The sequence below is a fragment of the Penaeus japonicus genome, unplaced genomic scaffold, assembly GCF_977035675.1.
Source record: "Penaeus japonicus unplaced genomic scaffold, GWHDUDI00000001_assembly GWHDUDI00000037, whole genome shotgun sequence".
NCBI classification, from domain to species: domain Eukaryota; kingdom Metazoa; phylum Arthropoda; class Malacostraca; order Decapoda; family Penaeidae; genus Penaeus; species Penaeus japonicus.
Window position 1 is genome coordinate 9266261 of NW_028234439.1, and position 7500 is coordinate 9273760.

The following is a 7500-nucleotide window of genomic DNA, read 5'->3' on the forward strand; positions in this document are numbered from 1 at the left end:
TTAGTATCACCACTGGGCCTTGTCTCTCTCAGGATCTGATCAATCTCTTTCTGGAGTGCTTCTGCTTTAAGATCTTACCACGCATCAGCCTATGCTTTTCAATCTAGCTCGGGTAAGGTACACTGATGATTTCTTTTCTCTCTGGTCGTGAAGTCCAAGCCCGTCTTGGATTTTATGGAGGCTTTAAACTCCTTTTTTCCCTTGACCAATTTTAAATAGGAATAATAGATTTGTAGTATAATCCATCCATCTCTTCTTGGTAAGAGTAATAGTAGTTTTAAAATGTCTGATTCCTTTTGATCACTTTTTTTTTTTTTTTTTTTTTCTCTCCATTCAGGCACCTTTTGAATAGGACTTTTTTCCCACAAAGGTAATATTTTTTTATTGTGATTTTGCAGGATTCAAAAAGGTTCTGTTAAAAGTTTTACATTATTTATTATCTAGAAAAAGATGTTTGTCTTTACTATGTAATGATAATATTACAATAAATAAATAAAATTAACATTATATTTACAAAATAACAATAAGGATGTCTCATTTCTAATATTATCATATTCAGTTGTAGTCCAGTTATATTCTAGATTTTCCTCGTTTGCATCATGGTATTCAAGAAAGAAAAAATATCTCTGGCGTCTCATCTTCAGACGAGTTAGCTGGGTTGGGCCGATGTTGACTTTACATTGTGAGGTATTAACCCACTGATGATGTGACTGCATATATTCATGCATTGTCTGCTGTTGTTTTGTTTTATTAATTTTGTTCATGTATAGATGGTTCTGCAAGTGCTTAGTCAATAAGTAGTCACTAATTAGTCTCATCGAACCACACCTGTTTAATCTGATTCCTTGAATATTTGTGCAAAACCTTCTCATTTCTATTCCTAATATTTTTATTAATGTTATAATGATAATGCTTATAGTACTGAAAGTGTTGGTAATGATAGCAATGTAGCTACAATATACAACATAATATGGGAAACCTTTCTTAATGGGCACACATTTCCCCGTAAGAAGTGTAAGTAAACACTGGAGCATTGAAGCTGCTGTAGTGATGAACAAAGTGGGTAAAAGTCAAAACAAAGAGGCAAAACGAGGAGAGTTACTACTATTGAAAATGTTACTAGCAGTCTCTCAGCACCCCCATGTTAAACTGTATGGAAGGGTAAGACGGAGAAGATAATTCCACAATTATCATGATAATTAGTTAATAATACTAATACTATAAGTACTGGAATTTTTTTTTTATGGAATAATGCTGGTTCCCTAAAGATTTAGATGCTGATTGCATCTCTGGACTGCAGAAATGGGAGAGGCATACCATTATGGCCATACCTACCATTTGTTTCATAAGCTACACATGTTGAATTGGAGGAACTTCTAGAAAGTCACCCACTTCATCTTAGGGGTTCACAAGTGACCCAGGCAGTCTCAGTGACTCAAATATTTTCTTTTCCCTATTTTTTATCATAATTAATCAAAGGGTGATATGGTTCTCCAAGAGGTTTTACTATGTTTTCATTCCTCCCTTATCCCTTGTTAGAATGGGACGTCCATCTTCCAAATTGTAACCTAGATTTTTTAAGCAGTTCCTGCATTTGATGTAATGTTGGGTTATTATGTGTTTCATGATGTAAACAATTTAGGAAGCATGTTTTGTAATCCACAGTAGGGTAAAGAGTAAGGAAATGAAGTTGATGTATTGGTGAAAACATACAAACTAATCCCTTGCAACTATTTACTACCCTTATCATATATAACAACTAATGTGAATAAAAAAAATAAAATCATAATCTAGCTTCAAATCCATCATGTGTTCAGACTGTTTCAAAATGGATTTCATGACATTATTTTTAGGCTGTATGTAAAAGTGCTTGCTCTCCTGCCCAAGTGCTTTGTGGAACGCTTCTGTTATTATAGCTGCCTTTACCACACTCTGAATAGAAATAAAGGTCAAGAAAGTCAATGTCAGTGCCATTCTGTAATGCTGCTTCCTGGTCCGAGTTGCTTATTTTTTCAGTAAGGACATGATCGATAACTTCTCTTCAAGACCAATTCAATTATAACAACCAGTCCTCTACTTCAATTTTTTTCTGTCTTCATGGGCAGGTCCTGGGCTATCTATTAGAACAATATATGCAAATAACCACATATATTATTTTCTTTTACAAACTCAAAATAATAAAGCCTACAAAATATGTCTATGGGCCTTACTAATACCATCAAAATATACTCTATAGATAATACCTGATGGGGAACATCAAGTCAGCATAAAATAAACCTGCATTTCAAGAAAAAGAAATAGAAATAGGATTAGGAACCTTTGATGAAAGAAACTGAATAAGAAATAAACACCAACTACTATCTTTGCACTAATGGACAGCAACCCTGGTGTCGTCAGGCCATCCGTTTGGCTGTCGTCATCAGTTACCTACCAAACGTTTTACTTTGAGACTTTTTTTTTTTATAGAAAATACTGTCGGTTGTCATAGTAACGATAATATGGTTCAATATAGCCTTTCCGAAAGTCAAGGTGTCCATTCTCGTGTTGCCTGGTCAGGAGATGGTTGGCGACTGACTGTGCCAGACTGCTAAAATTAAGTTCTCTGTAATCGGTTTGCAAACATCAAAAGTTAATGCACCATCACCATCTGGCCAGTTTTAAAAGTTGGTGTAATTTTCATTAAACGTGTCCAATTTTAGTGTAGAAAATGGGGAACTAGGTCACTACTACGGTATATTTTGAACAAATCTCGCCCCCTTGTCTGTCATCGTGTGATTGCAATGCTGTGGATCATGCAGGCTGCTTGATTTCGATCCAGCAACTTAGTATTTTTCTTACTTCATGAAGGCACCGAATAAAAGATATCGTCAGTTATATCCCACCTAACACTGACATCCAAGCGACGTCGCCGGACGTTAGCTGTCGGCTATTGGCGGCGTCCGGCGATGGTCGGCCCCGATTTCGGGGGTACATCCATTCTGCTCATCCGACTGACGTCGGCAAACCGGCTGCTCCATCGTCTGGTCGACGTCGGTCGTATGAGAAAAATTAATGTCCCGCCGACCATCGCTGGACGTCGCTAGACTTCGGTCGGACGTCAGAGTGCTAGCTTGGAAAGTGCTATCTCTCCTTAAGACTTACGAGCGGGGGATTAAGAGAGTCAGCCTCCATATACCCCAAGCATCACACAACCAACCTCGTCATTCTGCATTACCAGCTGCAACCATACACACCCAACTTCAACTCAGGCAACAGGCCAAATCAAATACAGAAAATACCCAGACCACAAAAAAAAAAAAAAAAAAAAGACAGCAGACCTTTAGCGTACCACAAATACACCCTAAATTACAAAACCAGATACTACGGCTGATCGGGCAAAAATGACAATGGTGCATAGTAAAATAGACTTTCAAAAGCACTTTACACCCTACATTGTACATGGACAGAAGATCAAAGGACAGGAGGAATACTGGTAACATTCAACATGTTTGAAAAACGAAACTAGTTCGACATGCTGGAAAGCGCTTTGATTCCGCCCCATCACAACAAACACTTGGAGATGACAACATTCGACCGTCGCAAGGAGCTCTGCAACACAGAATATATGACCCATATGCCATGCTCAACAGTCACGGACGCAAAAAAACAAAACCAAAATACTCAAATGCGTCATCATCAGTTACAGGCCAAAGCCCGTGCTCGAAGTTCTGGGGAAAATACAGAACGTAAAACACAAAGACAAACTGATCTTCCGTTATTACGAGTTAGGACCACACAAAAGCCCTGAGAACGCCATCTACCTCGCCCACGAGGAGATAGCCCTCGGACTCGCAAATGAAAATCAGGCAAATATCATTCGTAAGGTAACCTTACGAATGATATTTTATCAACAATACTTTTAGTACTATACTCTGCAGACCTCCCACCAGTAGCACTACATAACACCTACTTCTCATGTAGAGGACAATACAAATAAGCACATCGAAAAACAAAATATAATTAGCGGCCGAAAAAGCCCTCTTCCATTTTGAAGTAGATACATCAGTTGCCTACTGTGAAAATACGGTCTTCGGCTAGTCCCTCCGCCTTAAAATCAAATGTATCCCCTAGGTGTTCCCGAATGAGACACCTAGCCACGCCACTGCCATACATACAAAAATAAATGGTAATTACAAAATCAGCATTATCTTATCGCCCATCACAAACCCGCCAATCTCACAAATAAATAACACAAACCGCACACCAGGGACTCCCAAACGTGTTGAACAATATTCCAAAGTGAAAAAAAAAAAAAATCAGGTTTCTGTCACAAAGTAAAAAAAAAGAAAAGTTTTATGTCAATGTTGTCTCATGAACTATATGTTCACCATGCCCATGTTTGCTTTCATTTGAATTTCCAGTTGCTCTCATTCTTCTAGTAAGTGTTGTTTGTCATTTGAGCAAGATACTTATGTTTTTATTGATTCGAATAGCAGTGATTCGTGGAACAGGAAAAGGAACACTCTGATGTGAAGGTAAGTTGGTTAAAGTCAAGGATACCGCAGAAAGGAATACGTGAAGTTCGTAATCATCAAGTTGAGTCGGAATGTGTCCTTTACTGTTACATCATCTGGTATTTCTAAGTCTTCGGTGATTCATATAAGGTCTCGGAGTGCCTTTCGTCCTTAAAATAGTTGCGGTGTTAATCATAGGAGACCCCCCCCCCCAAGTTATAGACACCTAATAACGCAAGTACATTAAAATCCAGTGATTTTACATACGGATCTGTTAACCTCTTGTATTTATCACAAGAACATTTTAAGGCTCCCTTTGTCTTGAGCTTGTTCCCTCCCCTCCCTCCGTTTCCCTCTAAGGGCTACGCTGATGTCCATTCTTCCATATGTGCTTTGATTTGCTTTATAGTTTCTTCTTTTTCAGTGGGTTTGAGAGTAGTTGCAAGGTTTTCTTTCTTTTTCCTGTCTCCCCTTTCTGTCGGCGATATTTTCTCTTGTGTCTTAGTTTTCGTTTGCATTTTATCTTGTAAATGTCTCTCTAGACGTTCTTCTTGGCGATTGGAATTGCATTCGTGTTTCAAAAATTTCCTCCCTTCACTATATTCTTTTTCCGTTTTTTTTTTTTCTTCTTCTTCTTCCCTGTTTTCTGCACTTTTAATTTTCGTGCTACATCGCGTCGTTTCCCGTTGGTGTAAGCTTGTCCTCTTTCATTTGAAGGTGAAGAAAGCAGCTACATCATGAAGGATCGCAAATACGATAATTCGTCAGTAACAGTGGGCTTGATTTTTTTTTAGGACTTGGTGGCACTACAAAGCCCTTCTCTCTTTCCATCAACCTGTTCTTTATTTTGCTTCCTACCGGTTTCTAATAAACTAATAGTAATGGGTGGTGATGATGATAATAATGATTATGATAAAGATGAAGATAATTATATTACTATTTAATCATTGTCATTATACTCTTATTAATATTAAAGTCAGTTCTTCCTTCTATAGCGAGTCTCAAGCAACTTTAGGAGCATACTGAATATAGGTTCAGATTCCTAATTAACAAATTGCAAAGAACAAAGAAAAATATTTTTTAAAGATTTTTTCTCTATCTATTTACTCTTCATATTAATGTAAAGAGTCAGAGGGAGATAATTACTTGACAAATTCTTAATTCAGAAAAAAAAGGAATGGTAAAGAAGTGGTAAAAACTTATTTTACAATTTCGAGAATTGGAATCAAATGGTCATTAAAAACTGATTATATTTTTAGTTGGTGAATTTCAAAAAGATTGTTAATCATTTCTGATATTTATAACCTATTTTTGTTTGTTTAGAGATAAATGATGAAATACAAATACAATCCATGTACAATCGTGGGCATTTGAATTTCATGTGCAATGAGGTTTACTTACTGAAATCTATCAAAAGTTGAAGTAGAAGATAAGCAGCAAAGTATTGAATCCAAATATATACAAACAAAAAAATGGGTGTTCTGTCTACACGAATTCAATTGGACATATTTATTTTTTAATTGACTTATTATTATTATTTTCTTGCTGTTCCAACTTCTAAGGTCAGAAACTGTTTAGTTAGTTTGGAACTTCCCCCCCCCCCCTGAATGGCCTCCAGTGCTTGTGAATACGAGTGTGTGGCCTTTCCCTTTTCACTACCACACACACAAGGTGGACCAATCTCTAGTGCAAAGTTATTATTATGGAAAAAATGGACTTTGTGTTATTCATTCTATAGTAAATTCAGTCTAATGTAAATAAACCTGAATAGTTGTCCATCAGAAATATGAATACCATTTTTTATGCACTGTGAAGCATATGTCAAAAAATAGCGAGTTATAAATATAGCCTTGAGGAATACATATATGTACAGGATATGATGTGTACAGAACTATGTTTTCCTGTAATCATTTTGCTTTACTGTATTTTTGACAATTATGATTTGTTCTGCAAAGTTGCTGTAATAGTAATAACTAATACAAGTAATAAAAAAAAAATATTTTCCAAATAATACAACTAAAAATAATGAGAATAATAATTGTCTTTTAAAAGTCAAATCTCATATTTTCCAGACTAGTTATAAGATAGTGTTTAGTGATCTTCAGTAAAAGTTAAACAAACTGCCGATATCTCCCTCACTCTCTCCTCTCTGCCTCTTTTCTTCTCTGAAGCTGTGTCTACACTACGGTTTCACTGGAGGATTTTTCCAGCGCTTAGCATCTGCAGCTTAGAGAAATGTATAGATCGTATCCACTAATGATTTTGTACTTATTGTACCTTTCTAATTTCACAGGTGGGAGTTTTGAACACATGTTAAAGAAAATGGAAAGTTTGAAAGGAGTGCATATTTTACCATTACTAATTTTGTAATTACCAGCTTTTGATGAATCATAATGTGGGAGCAATTATATAATATTTACATGATGCATTAAAATCCTTTTTCCTCATTACACCACAAAATCTCATTCTTTAATTAATTCTTTCCATTGCCCATTGATATAAGGGGGTACATTGTTGATTAAAAGACACCAATTTCATTCCACATTATTTAAACAATTTTTTTTTGTAAATGATACATATTTGACAAAGAAGTACAAAGCTATGTTAGACCTATAAAAGCTTCAGTAAGCTACTTACACTAACCATTTGGGTAACATAATGAAATTCATGGGTTTGTTTATGTGCAGTGATTTGTATACTGCAAGCCTATGGACTACTAACACTGCAATTTTGCCTCACACATGCAACTCTACTTTTTTTCTTGGAGTGACAACACCCATCATATCACAGGCCAGACTCGTTCTCCTCAGCACATCAAACAACTCAGGGCCTTTTCTATATCTTCCTCAGTCCACTTAATTCATTTTATAACTGGACAGAATTTGCAAAAACGCTCATTCAACCATACCTAACAAGAGAAAAAAAGGTAAAAATAAAAAAAAGAAAATGAGAAAAAAAGTGATTGATATTTTCCAACATATCTATTTTTAATTACAAAGGAAATGCT

General features: G+C 36.0%; 1 non-coding gene across 1 annotated transcript in view; it reads left to right on the forward strand.

The window, feature by feature from the left end:
• The window catches only part of LOC122267876 (uncharacterized), a 12893-nt gene extending 10699 nt beyond the window's left edge, over positions 1-2194 (forward strand). The window contains exon 4 of the transcript XR_015190663.1: positions 1-2194. This exon is cut by the window's left edge and continues 914 nt beyond it. This is a non-coding gene — a transcript (uncharacterized LOC122267876).
• Positions 2195-7500: the final 5306 nt, after the last annotated feature.